This window comes from Mobula hypostoma, chromosome 30, assembly GCF_963921235.1.
Source record: "Mobula hypostoma chromosome 30, sMobHyp1.1, whole genome shotgun sequence".
Taxonomy (NCBI): domain Eukaryota; kingdom Metazoa; phylum Chordata; class Chondrichthyes; order Myliobatiformes; family Myliobatidae; genus Mobula; species Mobula hypostoma.
This window is the reverse complement of record NC_086126.1, coordinates 13,255,199-13,272,616: the sequence shown is the minus strand read 5'-3', so window position 1 is coordinate 13,272,616 and position 17,418 is coordinate 13,255,199. Positions and strand designations below refer to the sequence as shown.

Genomic DNA, 17,418 nt, shown 5'->3' with positions numbered 1-17,418 from the left:
ACACCAAGATGCTTAACGCACCACAGGCATTCATTTTAGACTGGAGCATTCATTTAACCATCAGCTGTGAAGGGAAGGCTAATTGAATTCAGTTGTTCAGTGTAGTGATAGTTTTGTTTAAATTAACAAGGCTTCACAGTGGTTGACATCAAGTGCATGGGGAGGCAAACTTCCTTTCACAACTCATTTCATAACCTTCCTGTGCATCTGAGCTTCTTACCTCTCTCTCTCTCGTGTCTTCCAGCCTTGGAACCCCCTGAGATCTTTGCATTCCTCTACTTTAGGACGAGGCCACAACTGCAGTTTCCTATCTCTGTTCTTGGTGGGCATATCTTCAGCGTAGACTCTGCCGCCTCCTTCCTCGTCTTTTCTCTTTCCTCTGGAGCGTGTCCAGAGCGAGTAACGATCCTGTAAATGAAAGGGTTAATGTGCGATGGCTCTGGGCTTTTAGTTGCCGGAGTTTAGAAGAAAGGGGTGGTGGGGAATCTCATTGAAACCTATTGAATACTGACAGGCCTAGAGTGGATGTGGAGAGGATGTTTCCCGTGGTGCGAGAGTCTAAGACCAGAGGGCACAGTCTCAGAGTACGAGGACGTCCCTCTAGGACAAGGATGAAGAGGAATGTTTTTTAGCCCGAGGATAATGAATTTGTGGAATTCATTGCCGAAGAGGGCTGTGGAGGCCAAGTCACTGGGTATAGTTAAAGTGGAGGTTGATAGGTAATTAGTAAGGTTGTCAAAGGTTACAGGGAGAAGGCAGGAGAATAGAGTAGAGGGGGATAATAAATCAGCCATGGTGAAATGGTGGTGCAGACTCAATGGGCTGAATGGCCTGATTCTGCTCCTATATCCTATGGACTTTCACAGCAATACAAACAGGAAGTAGACCATCTAGCCCACCCAAGCAATGTTCTCTGTCATTTTTTTTATAGTTGTGCAGACCAACCATTGCTCTGAGCAGGAAATTTTCACATGGCCTGAAAAATAATACACTATAAAATTATATAATTAACAGTATGTAAAAAAATTCCAGCTGCGTGGCAACAAAGGCTACATGCGTGGGGGCATTTTAGTCACTGCGCGGCTGCAGCTTAGAGGGAACAGTGCCCCAAGCCTACTCTGCTATTGGCCATGGCGGATTTAAAATATGGACGAAACTGTTGAACTCGAATGGGTCAAGGACAGTGGAAGCAGACCGATGAATTGTCTTTGTTTGTGCCATGGAGATGGAGGCTGCCATCTTGTGGACCTGTTTTACATCCTCCATTTTCTGAGATGGAGTCGCTTTGCTTTCTGTGTTTTAAAGTAGACACAATAATGCTTCGGGTAATCTGCTGAACTAGGGGTTGTTTCCAAAGTAGTTATTTGTGAGGTGTTCTTTGATTTGTGAATGTTGGGGATTGGTTGGTGCCTGCCAGGAGTAATTCAATCTGGTTACTGGAGAGAACAAAGAGCCATAAATTTCTCAAACACGAGGAAATCTACAGATGCTGGAATTTCAAGCAACACACATAAAAGTTGCTGGTGAACGCAGCAGGCCAGGCAGCATCTCTAGGAAGAGGTACAGTCGATGTTTCAGGCTGAGACCCTTCGTCAGGACTAACTGAAAGAAGAGCTAGCTCTCTCACTTTCAGATCTCTTACTAGCTCTTCTTTCAGTTAGTCCTGACAAAGGGTCTCGGCCCGAAACATCAACTGTACCTCTTCCTAGAGATGCTGCCTGGCCTGCTGCGTTCACCAGCAACTTTTATGTGTGTTGCCATAAATTTCTGACTGTCACTTGCTGGGGAGAGGGCAATAAATGGATGCTGGCCCTGGAGCAGAGCCAATAAAAGGCCAATCAGATGACCTACAGCCAATGACACTGGAATACAATATTTGAATTGGTAAGGGACGCGTATAAAAGTGGACACTTTGAGTGTGCTAGCTGCGATAACTCTCTCAGGAGACCCACCATCACAAGAAAGAACCCCCACGCCAGGGGCTGAGCGAAGAAAGGATTGATCATCTGGCCAATGGGGATCCCCTATTTCAGTGTTATAAATTGGTCAAGTTGTCTCAGTGAGAATTGGTACAGAGGGGACAGTGGAATTCATGTCCTAAGATGTTGGCCGGGGTCAACATAGTCATGTTGTTGTTTGTGTTGTTTGTACACAGACAATAAAGTGCGAGCTTCGACTAATTATCAGAATCAGAATCAGGTTTATTATCACCGGCATGTGACGTGAAATTTGTTAACTTAGCAGCAGCAGTTCAATGCAATACATAATCTAGCAGAGAGAGAGAGAGAAAAAAAATAAATAAAACATAATAAATAAACAAGTAAATCAATTACATATATTGAATAGATTATTAAAAATGTGTAAAACAGAAATACTGTATATTAAAAAAAGTGAGGTAGTGTCCAAAGCTTCAAAGTCCATTTAGGAATTGGATGGCAGAGGGGAAGAAGCTGTTCCTGAATCGCTGAGTGTGTGCCTTCAGGCTTCTGTACCCACTGTACCTGATGGTAACAGTGAGAAAAGGGCATGCCCTGGGTGTTGGAGGTCTTTAATAATGGACACTGCCTTTATGAGACACCGCTCCCTGAAGATGTCCTGGGTACTTTGCAGGCTAGTACCCAAGATGGAGCTGACTAGATTTACAACCTTCGGCAGCTTCTTTCAGTCCTGTGCAGTAGACACCCTCCCCCATACCAGACAGTGATGCAGCCTGTCAGAATGTTCTCCAGGGTACAACTATAGAAGTTTTTGAGTGTATTTGTTAACATGCCAAATCGCTTCAAACTCCTAATAAAGTATAGGTGCTGTCTTGTCTTCATTATAACTACATCAATATGCTGGGACCAGGTTAGATCCTCGGAGATCTTGACACCCAGGAACTTGAAGCTGCTCACTTTACAAGTTGCGTGGTGAATTTCCTTCAATTGCATTGATGAACCATCAACTCTGTCACCTAATGCAATAATTTTGCCAGTTCCCCTGAAGTTCAGGGACCCCTTTGAAATGTCTCTGACTAACAGTTTTGTCACTTGCCCTGGCACTTCATTTCGTGGCTCCATCCAAAAGTCACAGCAGCTTTGCTTTGTGACTCCAGACAGTAAAAGGTTAGCGTTATATGTCACACGTAGATCGAAACATACAGACAAATCAGTTGTGGTGGGGGCCGCCCGAAACTTACCCCGACATACTGGTCGTAGAGCGATCTCTCGAGTTGAGTATGATGTTCTCTGAAGGGTTTATTCTCTTATTGGAGAATGCTTGTTCGTGACTCTGTTTAACGTGGGGAGGACGATGCATGGGCGACCGCCACGTGATCCTTGACAGATAGGATCAGGGTCCAGTCGAATATGATGGCAGAATATAGTATTAAAGGTAGTGGAGGATCAGAGGGATCTTGGGGTCCAATTCCATAGGACACTCAAAGCTGCTATGCAGGTTGACTCTGTGGCTAAGAAGGCATACAGTGCATTGGCCTTCATCAACCATGGGATTGAGTTTAAGAGCCGAGAGGTAATGTTGCAGCTATATAGGACCCTGGTCAGACCCCACCTGAAGTACTGTGCTCAGTTCTGGTTGCCTCACTACAGGAAGGATGTGGAAACCATAGAAAGGGTGTAGAGGAGATTTACAAGGATGTTACCCAGATTGGGGAGCACGCCTTATGAGAATAGGTTGAGTGAACTTGGCCTTTTCTCCTTGGAGCAGTGGAGGATGAGATGTGACCTGATAGAGGTGTTCAAGATGATGAGAGGCATTGATTTTGTGGATATTCAGAGGGCTCTTATCCAGGGCTGAAATGGCTAACATGAAAGGGCAGTTTTAAGGTGCTTGGAAGTAGGTACAGAGGAGATGTCAGGGGTAAGTTTTTTACTCAGAGAGTGGTGAGTGCATGGAATGGGCTGCCGGCGACGGTGGTGGAGGCGAATACGATAGGGTCTTTTAAGAGACTCCTGGATAGGTACATGGAGCTTAGAAAAATAGAGGGCTATGGGTAACCCTAGGTAATTTCTAAAGTAAGTACATGTTCAGCACAGCATTGTGGGCTGAAGGGCCTGTATTGTGCTGAAGGTTTTCTATGTTTCTAACTGCAGGCAACCTTCCTCCACCTTCACTGCTGTTGTGATGTGTTGTCATCTTCTGTTATTCCATTTCTAAGGTCTTGGTTAGATCGCTCTTTGTCTGGAAGCCTCCCGCTTGACCTTATCACCAGGAGCTAGGCACCAGACAGCACTACTCTTGGGATATCAGGATCTCACCAGCGACAACCCGGCTGATTTTTTTTTTGAACAGCTGCCTGGACCAACCATTGCTCTGAGCAGGAAATCTCTACACAGCCTGAAAACTGTGCAGTACTTTAAGTGTTAAAAGAACTCCAGCTGCGTGGCAACAAAGGCTATGTGCGTAGGGGGCACTTGAGTTACTGCGCGGCCACACAGCTTAGAGGGAACAGAGCTTGCAAGCCTCTCCGTGACAAGGTGATGATCCTCGGATACCCACAGCTTACTAACCCTAACCTGTACGTCTGTGGAGTGTGGGAAGAAACTGGATCCCGCGCGGTCACAGGGAAAAATGTGAAGACTCCTTACCGACGGTGGTGGAATTTGAGCCCAGGTTGCTGATCGGTGGTGCTGCAAAGTTATAAATGTTACACTACCGCGCCGCCCTGAAGGGGGAATATGGTTTCTGCCTGCTCCTGTTATTTTTGTTCCCATGCAACACACTCGTTCTCTCCCTCTCTCCACAGCTGCTGCCTGACCTGCTGGGTATATTTAGATTTTATTAAAAAAAATTGCAGATTTTCAGCATCTGGAGTTTATTAACTTTCGTTGTCAGCTCCTTTTCGGTTCATACACGTTATTAGCAAACACAATGCGCAAATGACTAGTTTAATGCTGTGTAAAATCTTGAACAGTTTTCTGACTAAAAATACTCATAATCACAAGAAAATTGCGCAGGGAAATATTAGCACTCTGGGGATTAACATTAGCAAAATTAACTGTGATTCCATGTTCCGATCTGTAGTAATTAGAGTATTCTCCTAGGAAATGGCAGGAACAAAAGTCTATGGAAAATAATGGTAATTATGCACTAATCTGTGATGGGAAAAGGCATGGATTAAAGCACTTGCTCTCGTTTATCACGACCTGCGCTAAGAAACTACCTTGTAGTGCGTCGACTAGCACAGTAGACCCTTTCTGTTTTATTACGGTCAGATAGGTTCAGAAGGGTTAAGTCAAGTGTGACACGGTTACATAAATTCGAAGCGTCTCAAGATTCAAGATCGTTTATCGTCATTCGTCAGCGCACAAGTGTAAAGGAGAACAAAGTGACCATTACTCCGGATCCGATGCAGCAATAAAAATGCACAATAACCATATGGAACACAGTAAATTAGCGCAATAAATATAAATGCATAGTAGTAAGCCTCCATCAGTCAGGGTCGACCATGGATATTGTGTCCTAGCTGCCTAGATACACAAGACAGGGCACTACGATATGGAGAGCAAACTATTGCCTGTGTAGCAAGCTTCCCCTCTCCACGCATCCGATGAACAAAAAGGAACGGCAGAGACCGATACAGTTTGGCACCAGGAGTTGCCAGTCAGCGTTGTACTCAATGTAGGACTGCCTCAGGGACTCCAGCTCTGGATCGTTCCCTCGGGGTTTACTCCCGAAGCCTTCCCTGCGAGCGGGTACAGCCGCAAGGCGGTGAAGGTGTGAGATCAGAGTTCTCGTTCTCCTAGATGAGCTGCCAACCACGGCTGACGAGCCCCGTCTGCCCAGAGCGACAGGTTTTAAGGTGCCAGTAACCCGCCTTCGCCCCTTCTCCTGTCAGTGGAGACGGTTCCATCGGGCTTAGTAGCTAAGCCACAGGTGAAGGCCAGGAGCTGGACCTGGTTGTCAGGGGCTATTTGAGGCACACGCCATTGGGAGCATTTAATAGGTAGTGGGAGCTTGTCCCCATTACCACACCCCGGCTCTAACAACCTCAAGGAATCCCTGTGTAATTAATATTTAAGTAATATTTGAGTAATCTTGTATGAATATTGGTTGATTAAGCATTCTTGTTTGTTTAAATGATTAATTACAGGTCATATGTAACAATATGTTAATCGCATATGTCATGCTACCAAGTGATACATATGCGCCTTGCTTAAAGTAAACTCAAAGTTACACCCACATTTCGGACTCCCCTGTCATCCTTTGGATTAGTTTAATGTCTCGAAGTTACAAAACAGAACAGAGATGAACCGGCATAAAGGAGGGAGACTGAAAACTGGTTGAATGGTGCGATAACAACAACCTCTCATTTAACATCAGCAGGAGGAAGAAATCGGAGCTCCAAGAGACAGTTCTCATTAGGGCTTGGGAGGTGGAGAGGGTCAGTAACTTTAAATTCCTTGGTGTTATCAGTTCAAAGGATCTGTCCCATTACAAAGGACGCATGACAGCACCTCTACTTTCTTGGAAGTTCGTACAGATGTCACCTAAAACTCTGAAAGCTTCCATAGTGCACAGGGGCGAGTATCCTGAACAGTTGTTTCACAGCCTGCTATGGAAACGCCAGTGCCCAAGAATGGGAAAGCCTGCAGGAAATAGTGGATACAGCCCAATTCGTTGGGGGAAAATCCCTCCCCGTCATAGAGCACATCTACAGGGAGCACTGACACAAGAAAGCAGCATTCATTATCAAGGACCCACCACCACCATCCACACCATGCTCTCTTCTCGCTGCTGCCATTGAGAAGGAGATACAGGAGGCTCAGGTTCTACACCACCAGGTTCAGGAACATTTATTACCCTTCAACCAACAGACTCCTGAACCAGCGTGGATAACTTCACTCACCTCAATGCTGAACTGATTCCACAACCTATGGACTCACTTTCAAGAACTTTACAACTCAGGTTCTTCCTATTTATTTAACAGTCTTTCTCTCTATCCACTATTTATTGATTGATTGATTGATTTAATTATTTGTACTTGCGCAGTTTGTCTTCTTTTGTACGTTAGTTGTTTGTCAGTCTTTGTGTGCAGTTTTTCATTGATTCTATGGTATTTCTTTGTTCTACTGTGAATACATGCAAAAAAAGACTATAAATAATATATAGTATTTCTTACTGTAATTTACAGTTTTTTTTAAAGCATTGCAATATACAGCTGCTTCAACACAACAAATTTCACAAAATATGTCAGTGATATGAAACCTGATTTTGATTCCGAAAATGAATCTCAGGGTACTCGTCGTCGTGGCTATCCCTCGAGGTCGAGGATGATGGGCTTCGTTCTGTTGATCTACTTATGGGCTCTCAAGTGGCTTATGAGTCCAATCTTGGCTTTGAAAGTTCTTCCGCATTCAGGACAGTAGTTCCAGATGGCAGATCAGGCTTTAGTTGTTGCTACCTCTCTTTCCATTTTCTTCTCTTTTCTTCTAATTCTGCACATCTGTTGGCTTCGAAAGTTGCTGTTCCTTCTCGGACGATGGCTTGCCAGAGTTTCCTGTCCTTGGCATTGGTTTCCCAATTGTTGATGTCAATGTTACATTTCTTCATGTTGGCTTTTAAAACGTCTTCGAATCTCTTCTGTTGTCCGCTTCTTTTATGTTTGTCTTCTCTAAGCAGGGAGTAGAAGATTTGTTTCGGCAGATGTTCATCTTTCATCCAAACAACATACCTGCTCCATCTTAGTTGGTTCTTGATGACGTAGGCTTCAATGCTTGTTGTTTTTGCTTCATTTAGCACGCTGACGTTGGTTCTTCTATCTTCCCAGCTGATATTTAAGATGTTTTGAAGACAGCGTTGATGGAACTCTTCAAGTGCCTTCAGATGTCATTGGTATGTTGTCCAGGTTTCTGATGCATACAGGAGTGTTGGGATTACCACTGCTTTGTACACTAACATTTTGGTGTCTGTTCGGATGTTATGATCATGAAAGACTCTTGTTCGGAGACATCCAAAAGCTGTTCCAGTACATGGTACTACAGTACTATGCAAAAGTTTTAGACACACACACACACACACACACACACACACACACACACACACACAAATATATATTTTACACAGTACTGTATTTGTCAACATGGAGTAAAGAGCGGGTTTGTAAATCTGGCGAGAGCAAAGGATGTTGGGAATGGTGAGGGAGGAACGCCGCGGGACAGGTGGCAGAGAAAGAGTGCCAGGACGGGGGTTGGTGCAGGGTGGCGCAGGTGCAGACAGACTCAGCCCTGAGACACCAGGCAGGGTCATTTGATTCCAAACAATTGGTTTATTGATCATTACAGAATGTGTCTCTGGTCCCTCCCCTTTTCCCAACCATGATTCCCCCTCTCCCTTCCCCCCTCCCTTCCCCCTTCCCATTCTGAGTCCACAATAGAGACCCAGATCAGAATCAGGTTTATCATCACTCACATATGTTATGAAATTTGATTTATTTTTTGATGGCAGCAGTACAGTGTAATACATTACTACAGTACTGTGCAAATTTTACTTTGATAAGACCATAAGAAATAGGAGCAGATTTAGGCCAGCAGATTATTTGTTTCTACTGGCTATAGGAAGTGGTAATGAGGTATGAAAATAAAGAAAAAGGAGAAATCGAGAGGTACAGGTTCAGCCCTGCAAACTGAGAGTGGGGAAGGAGAAAGTTGTGGTCGCCCCAGTGTAGGAAGGATATTGAGGCTTTGGGGTTTACCAGGATGCTGCCTGGTGTAGAGAGCATGTGCTATCAGGAAAAGCTGGGCAAACTTAGGTTGTTTTCTGTGGAGCATCGGAGGCTGAGGGGAAATCTGACGGAGGTTTATAAGATTATGAGAGGCGTAGATAGAGTAGACCAGTGGTCCCCAGCCTCCGGGCCGCGAAGCATTCAGGGGTGCAGCGGTAGCCGGAGCGCACCCAGCACATCTTTAAGAAAAAAGCCGAAATAAACAAGCTAAATTAATTAGGTGCCACCCAGAAGCCAGTCTTCATTAGAGGAACTGAGGTGGGGAGGGTCAATAACTTTAAATTCTTCGGCATTAAGGATCGATGTTTCTCTCTCTGAAAAGCGTCAGAGGATCTGTCCCGGGACCAGCACGTGATTGTCATTACAAAGAAAGCACGGCAGCGCCTGTACTTTATTAGAAGTTTGTGTGGATTCAACATGTCACCTCGATCCTGACAGCCCTGTCTTTTCAGCCTGTCTGGGCTGGCGTTTGAATTGTCCAAACAATGGAACAGCTGAAGGCTCCAGTGCCCTGGAAATAGGAGTGAACATCGCGTAGAGCAAGTGAGATCGGCAATCGCCTCTGATCTGGGCTGACATTTACGTGCCGGGCAGCACCTAATGATTAGCTTGTTTATTTCGGTTTTTTCTTAAAGATGTGCTGGGTGCACTCCGGCTACCACTGCACCCCTGCATGCTTCGCGGCCCGGTATCAGTCCGCGGCCCAGAGGTTGGGGACCACTGGAGTAGACGGAGTATCTTTTCTTTCCCAGGGTAGGAATGTCTAATGCGAAAGGGCATATATACATTGAAGGTGAGAGGGGGTAGGTTCAAAGGGGATGAGATGGGTAAGTTTTTTACTCAGAGAGTGGTAGATGCCTGGTTTGGTGGATGAGGAAATTAGAGGCTTTTAAGAGACGTTTGGATAGGCAAAGGAGGAAGATGGAGGGATATGGACGTGGTGTAGGTAGGAGAAAGATCATCCTTAGACGCTTGGTGTCCAACATCAGTGACAACAACTTCCAGAAAGCCAGAGTGGTTTTCGAACAGGCCATAGCACAGTGGACATGATCTTTTCACTGAGGCAGCTCCAAGAGAAATGTGTTGAGCAGCAGAGAAGTCTCTATATCACATTTGTTGATCTAACCAAAGCGTTTGACACTGTTGGTAGTGGTGGCCTGTGGAAGCTCCTACCAAAATTCGGTTGCCCGCCCCCCCACACCTAACCAACATCATCCGTCAGTTCCACGAAGGCATGGAAGGCCACATCAACACGTGTGGTGAGTTGTCAGACCCATTTCCCATCAGCAACGGCGTAAAACAGGGTTGTGTTCTGGCTCCTACTCTGTTTGGACTACTTTTCGCTGATGCCACATCAGACCTGAAGTTAGGGGTCTTCCTACAAACGAGGGCTGATGGCAGGCTCCTCAACCTCACAAGATTGAGAGCAAAAACAAAAGTCAGGGACACTGTGGTGCATGAGCTACAGTTTGCTAATGACTGTGCACTGGTTGCCCACTCTCTCGAACACTTACAGGAGATCACCAGTCACTTTGCCAGTGCATCCAAAAGCTTCGGACTGACAATCAACCTGAAAAAGACAGAAGTTTTGTACCAACTGGCTCCTGGCTGAAGCTACGAAGAACCAACTGTCCTTATTGATGACACTTGTCTCAATACTGTCAACATGTTTTGCTACCTGGGCAGCATAATAACATCCTCAGCTTCCCTGGATGTAGAGATTGAGTCAAGAACCAGAAAAGCCTGCTTTGCCTTTGGTCAGCTGAAAGATCGAGTTTGGTCTCAGAACATCAGGTTGGCCACCAAGTGCAAGGTATACAGGGCCATTGTCATATCAACCTTGTTATACGGGTGTGAGATATGGTGCCCATATCAGAGACACTTATGCCAGCTTGTCCAACTGCAGCAGCATCACCTACGTTCTCTAATGAAGATCACCTAGCAAGACAAGGTCTCCAATACCGAGGTCCTCTCTCGAGCCGGAATGCCAGCAGTTTCAACCTTGGTGATGTCAGCCCAACTGCACCGGGCAGGACATATTGTCAGAATGCCTGACGGAAGACTGCCCAAGGACATCTTGTACGGCCAACCGTCTAGTGGTACCCGAAAACGAGGAGGCCAGCGACTACAGTACGAGGATGTCCTGCACAGGAGCCTTAAGAAAGCTGACATTGCCCCATCGACATGGGAGGATCTGGCTCAAGATCACTCACAGTGGAGGGACGCAGTCAGAAAAGGCGTGGACGCTGCTGAGAACAAGCTCAACGAGGCAACAGAGGAAAGGCACAGGAAGTGCCACAACAGAGCTTCTGCCCCTGCTGCCCCTCCAGGCCTCACCTGCCAAGTATGTGGCAAGCAGTGTCTGCCAAGGATCGGCCTGTACAGCCACTCCAGGACGCACATATCAAACCCCACTAACTGACTGAAAGGAACCATCATCATCCTATGGGATGGATAGCCAGAGAGACTCAGAGAGAGGTAGGAGGGATTAGTGTTTGGGTGTTTTTGATTTACTTTTTAGCTGCTTCAGTACAACGTTGTGGGCCGAATGGCCTGTTCCTGTGCTGTACTCTTTTATGTTCTATGAGACTTGGGTGGAATGCACCAGCAGGACACCAGAACGCCACAACAGAGTAACGCTGAATAAAAGCCAAATATCCTATAAACATTGACCACAGGTAGTGTTGGATTATGCTGGACAACAGAGATCTTGCTTCCTGAATACTTTTGTGTGTATCTTATGGATTTTGGGCTGTTGATAATGGAAATCACCATGAAATCTCCCCATCACGCACTATTATTTGGAAATTGCCTATATTTGTTATTTCAAGTCATAATTCAAGTCAATTTAAAATCAGGCGGGAGGAGAGAAAGCAGCGCGCTGCACGTGCGCAGCCCTCCGGTGAAAAATGATATCGTATCCGTTAAATAGGGGCCGTGGACAATTCTGATTTGATGGAGACAGACGTGAAAGCACAGAGGAACATCTGGAGAAATTTCTGAAACGCTAGTTCGCTGCTGTTGTTACTGCGTGGTCGGGAATCTTCCGGAGGGAAGGCCTCAAAATCCCCGGCTTTGCCGAGATTGAGGTCAAATCGTTCGGACAGAGATGGCGCTCAGTACTCGGTGTCGAAGAGCTGATCGGAGGCTTGAAGTTTTCGGATGACTCAGATTCGGACTGTGGTCGGGCATGGCAGGGAGAGTTTTTCTTCCTTCTCCCATCTGCGTGAGATGTGGGACATTTGAGAGACTTTGAACTTTTTACTGTGCTCATGGATTTCTTCATCAAGTTATGGTATTGTTGCACTGTTGTAACTATATGTTATAATTATGTGGTTTTTGTTAGTTTTTTCATTCTTGGTCTGTCCTGTGTTTTGTGATATCACACCGGAGGAAATATTGTATCATTTCTTAATGCATGCATTACTAAATGACAATAAAAGAGGACTGCGTGTCTTCAAAATCTAAAACGTCGCCCACAATGTAAGCTGAAAGGTTTTCTATCTTGTCCAGGCATAACTGGGCATACTTAGGCAGGGAAGAAGCTGCATGGCAGGACAGATTTTAGAAAGGCTTCTATTAGGAATGCAGCTCGGATGGATACAGCAAGTACGGTTGTTTCATTTACGAATGGGACAGCTGTGCTAAAGAATCTCATAACCTTCAAAAGAGTTGGCCCCTCCACAAGCAGTTGGTTCCAGGGCAGAAAAGTGTGGCACATAAGCTGCTTGTAGACCCATCAAAGATATTTTTGTCTCCTTCTTCATATAAAACTGGGGCTTATGAAAAATTTTGTGAAAGCGATGCACAAGGAAGGTGAAGGATTTCGAAATTTGAGACTGATGTTTCCCAAAATAACATGATGCCAAGACGAAAGAAGGTATTTTTGTTGGTGCGCTAATCAAACAGGCCATCAGTGACAGGCAATTCAAAGAACTTCTCAAGGGACTGGAAAAAATCACATGGAAGACATTCAAGGATGTTGTTGAAAATTTTCTTGGCAACTACAGAGCACCAAACTACATGCAGCTGGTTGAGAACATGCTTCAAGCATACAAAACCATGTAGTGCAACATGTCACTAAAGATTCACTTTCTGCATTCCCATTTTGACACCTTCCCTGCAAATATTGGCACTGTTGGTGATGAGCATGGTGAAAAGTTTCAGCAGGACATTGCGGTCATGGAGAAATGGTATCAGGGCAACTGGAATCCATTAGTGCTGGCTGATTATTGTTGGCCACTTAGGGAGAAGCCTCAGACACTGAATACAAATGAAAATCATCAACAAAACAGTTTTGGCTGAGTTGAACTATTGCAATGTTTCAGCACTTTTATACAATTAAAGACATTATATTCAAAAAAAGTTAATTTCTTGTTTCTCCAAACCTCTGTATGATACGAGTAGTCTGAAATTAGATTCATGTTCAGCTTCAGATAGTCTGTCATGCACAAAAAAAATCCTGAGGAAGCAACACTTGTGTGGGACTGAAAGGAGGAAGAGGGTCGCAACAATACCATTATTTTTCAGGAGCTTACAGAATGGAACGTCATACCGACTTCCGATGAACCTTGGTTACTCCAGACCATGGACGGCATCCAGGAACATTCATGCAGAAGCAGGGAGATCCGGAACATCGACAGAGATAGATTGCTGGTTCCGCTGCCACGCTGTAGGGTCCCGAGCAAACGCCGCAGCCCCTCGCCACAGCCAATCCAGCGCCGAGGGCGAGCTTCTCAGGAAGCGTGTTTACCAAACAGGCCCCTCCGCCTTTCATCTCCGCTGCTGCTCTTTTGTCCGCTGGGTCTTTTCATCCATGGGTCAGCCGTGACATCACAAGCATTCAGGGACCAGCTTCCCATTTGCGGCTCACGTCGCCTGGCAGCCAGTTTTACGTTACTTCAGTTGCCATCCTGTTTGGCATGCAACCCTTTTAACTGTTTAGTAGAGGATGCGCAGTTTTTTGGCTGTGCTCTCTCAAACAGCACCTCTGATGCTGCAGAGAAACAATCCATGCTTGTTCAACTACTCCTTCATGTGGACACTCCCTAATCCAAAGCAACACACACACACAAAAATGGCAGGCAGCATTAATGGGAATGAGTAAACAGTCGACATTTCGGACCGACACTCTTCTTCAGGACTGAGAAGGAAGGAGAAGGACGATGACAGAATAAAAAGGTGGTGGGAGGGGAAGGAGGCTGGAAGGAGGCTAGCTGGAAGCCGGGTGGGAGGAAAAGGTCAAGGGCTGGAGAGGAAGGAATCTGTTAGGAGAGGAGAGTGGACCATAAGAGAAAGGGAAGGAGGAGGGGACCCAGGGGGAGGCGATAGGCAGGTGAGAAGAGGTAAAAGGTGAGAGAGGGGAATAGAGGAAAGGGAAGGGGGATTTTTTTTACCGGAAGAAGAAATCGATATTCGTACCATCATGTTGGAGGCTACCCAGATGGAATATAAGGTGTTGATCCTCCACCCCGAGGGTGGCCTCATCTTGGCACCAGAGGAGGCTATGGACCAACCCTGGTGAAGCAATTCTGCACCCTGTTCTGCTTTTAAGAGACTCTTAGATAGGGGCATGGAGCTTAGAAAAAGAGAAGGCTGTGCGGTAGGGAAATTCTAGAGTAGGTTACATGGTCGGCACAACATCGTGGACCGAAGGGCCTGTAATGTGCTGTAGATTTCTATGTCCTTTTCTTCCTGTAATGTGGCAACCAGAACTACACACACTACTTCAAATGTTACCTGACCAAAGTCAAAATCCATATATGTCACCATGTACAACCCTGAGCTTCATTTTCTTGTGAGCATACTCAAGAAATCCATAATAGAATAATAACCATTATAGAATCAATGAATGGCAGCTCTGACTAGGGCATTCAACCAGTGTGCAAAAGACACAAATTGTGCAAATACAAAGAGAAATAAATAATAATAATAATAATAAACAATAAATATTGAGAACATAGAACATAGAATAGTACAGCACAGTACAGGCCTTTTGGCACACAATGTTGTGCTGACCCTCAAACCCTGCCTCCCATATAACCCCCCACCTTAAATTCCTCCATATACCTGTCTAGTAGTCTCTTAAATTTCACTAGTGTATCTGCCTTCACCACTGACTCAGGCAGTGCATTCCACGCACCAACCACTCTCTGAGTAAAAAACTTTCCTCTAATATCCCCCTTGAACTTCCCACCCCTTATCTTAAAGCCATGTCCTCTTGTATTGAGCAGTGGTGCCCTGGGGAAGAGGCACTGGCTATCTACTCTATCTATTCCTCTTAATATCTTGTACACCTCTATCATGTCTCCTCTCATCCTCCTTCTCTCCAAGAAGTAAAGCCCTAGCTCCCTCAATCTCTGATTATAATTCCTACTCTCTAAACCACGCAGCATCCTGGTAAATCTCCTCTGTACCCTTTCCAATGCTTCCACATCCTTCCTATAATGAGGCAACCAGAACTGGACACAGTACGCCAAGTGTGGCCTAACCGGAGTTTTATAGAGCTGCATCATTACGTCGCGACTCTCAAACTCTATCCCTCGATTTATGAAAGCTAACACCCCATAAGCTTTCTTAACAGGGATCTGTGGACATGTACCCCCAGATCCCTCTGCTCCTCCACACTACCAGGTATCCTACCATTTACTTTGTACTCTGCCTTGGAGTTTGTCCTTCCAAAGTGTACCACCTCACACTTCTCCGGGTTGAACTCCATCTGCCACTTCTCAGCCCACTTCTGCAACCTATCAATGTCTCTCTGCAGTCTTCGACAATCCTCTATGAGATGAAGAGTCCTTGAAAGTGAGTCCATAGGTTGTGGGAATATTTCAATGATGGGCAACTGAAGTTGAGTGAAATTATCCCCATTGGTTCAAGAGCCTGATGTCTGAGGGGTAATAACTGTCCCTGAACCTGGTGTTGTGGGTCCTGAGGCTCCTGCACCTTCTTCCTGATGGCAGCAGTGAGAAGAGAGCATGACCTGGGTGGTGGGGGTCCCTGATGGTGGATGCTGCTTTCCTGCGACTACGTTTCGTGTAGGTGCCGTCAATGGTGGGGTGGGTTTTACCTGTAACGGACTGGGCCATATCCACAATTGTTTGTAGGATCTTCCATTCAAGGGCATTGGTGTTTTCATATCAGGCTGTGATGCGGCCAGTATTTTCCACTGGACATCTACAGAAGTTTGTGAAAGTTTTAGATATCTTTGCAAAGTCCTAAGGATGTAGAGGTACAGTCATGTTTTCTTCGTAATTGTACTTATGTGCTGAGTCCATAATGATAACATTGAGGAACTTAAAGTGCTGACCCTCTCCATCTCTGATCATGCAATGAGCACTGGCTCATGGACCGCTGGTTTCCTCCTCTTGAAATCAATAATCAGGTCCAATTTCTGCTGCAACGTGACCTCCTGACATTTACACGCCATGCCCCAACTGATGAAGCAAGCATGCCATTTGCTGTCTTTACCACCCTTTACCAGGGAGCTATGGACTTGCACCCCTGTACATTAATGCTCTTAAGAGTCTTATATATTTTTATATTTAAGCCCACCAAAGAGTAACACCTCCCACTTGTCCGAATTAAACTGCATATGCCATTTCCCTTCCCATGTCTCCAACTGATCCATATCCTGCTGAATCTTATGTAAACTTAGTATTCAGACCATCTACATGTCAAAGAAGGGAAAGTGATCAGGATTCCATCCACTCCTTACCAACTTGAAAACCCTGTTGAAAAGCGGACTCAGCTATGACTCTCCTGTGGTCAAATATTCTGTTTGCCTCATGGGACACGTGCGCATGAAATGGCTGGTCGGGTGCAGCAATTGAAGGGTACCTGCCGCCCGTGACGACAATAACCCTCCACCCCAAGAAGCACTGCCACTAGAAAGCAGCGTCCACCATCAGGGCTGCCCACTATCCAGGCCGTGCTCTCTTCTCGCTGCTGCCTTCGGGAAGGAGGTACAGGAGCCTCAGGTCCACACCACTAAGTTCGGGAGCAGTTATTACCTTTCAATCATCAGGCTCCTGATCCAGTGTGGATAATTTCCCTCACGTCAACACTGAACTGATTCCACAGCTTCCAAACTCACCTTCAGGGACTCGACCACCCATGTTCTCAATGTCTGTCTGTTTATTCATTAATGAACTGATTGCGCAGTTTATCTTCTCTTGCACATTGGCTGTTTGTCCGTCTTTGTGTGTAGTTTTTCACTGATCCTTTTGATTTCCTATGATCTACTGTGAAAGCCAGCCAGAAGCAGAATCTCCGGGTAGTACAATATTGTGCAAAAATCTCAGGCGCATAGGACTTAAGGTGCCTAAGACTTTTGCACAGTACTGTATTTGTCGATGAGAGCGAGTTTGTAAACCTGCGGGAACAAAGTACGTTGGGAATAGTGAGGGTGGAACACCACAGGAATCGTGTGGGACAGATGGTAGAGAAGGAATGCCAGGGGCAAGGGTGGGTGTGGGTGCAGACACACCCAGCCCTGAGGCACCAGGCAGGGTCATTTGATTCCAAACAATTGGTCTATTGATCAATACAGAATGTCTCTCTGGTGCTTCCTGCTCCATCCCCTCTCCCTTCCCCTTTTCCCAACCACAATTCCCCTCTCCCTGTCCCCTTCCCACTCTCAGTCCACAATAGAGACCCATAACAGAATCAGGTTTATCATCACTTACATATGTCAT

The 17,418-nt window shown here is 45.7% G+C and overlaps 1 long non-coding RNA gene across 2 annotated transcripts in view; it reads right to left on the bottom strand.

Moving 5' to 3' along the window:
* Positions 1–17,418, bottom strand: part of LOC134339524 (uncharacterized) — a 28,526-nt gene that overhangs the window by 2,244 nt on the left and 8,864 nt on the right. For both annotated transcript variants that reach the window (XR_010016421.1, XR_010016422.1), the window contains one exon: positions 221–408. This is a non-coding gene — a long non-coding RNA (uncharacterized LOC134339524). The remainder of the gene's footprint in view (positions 1–220; positions 409–17,418) is intronic.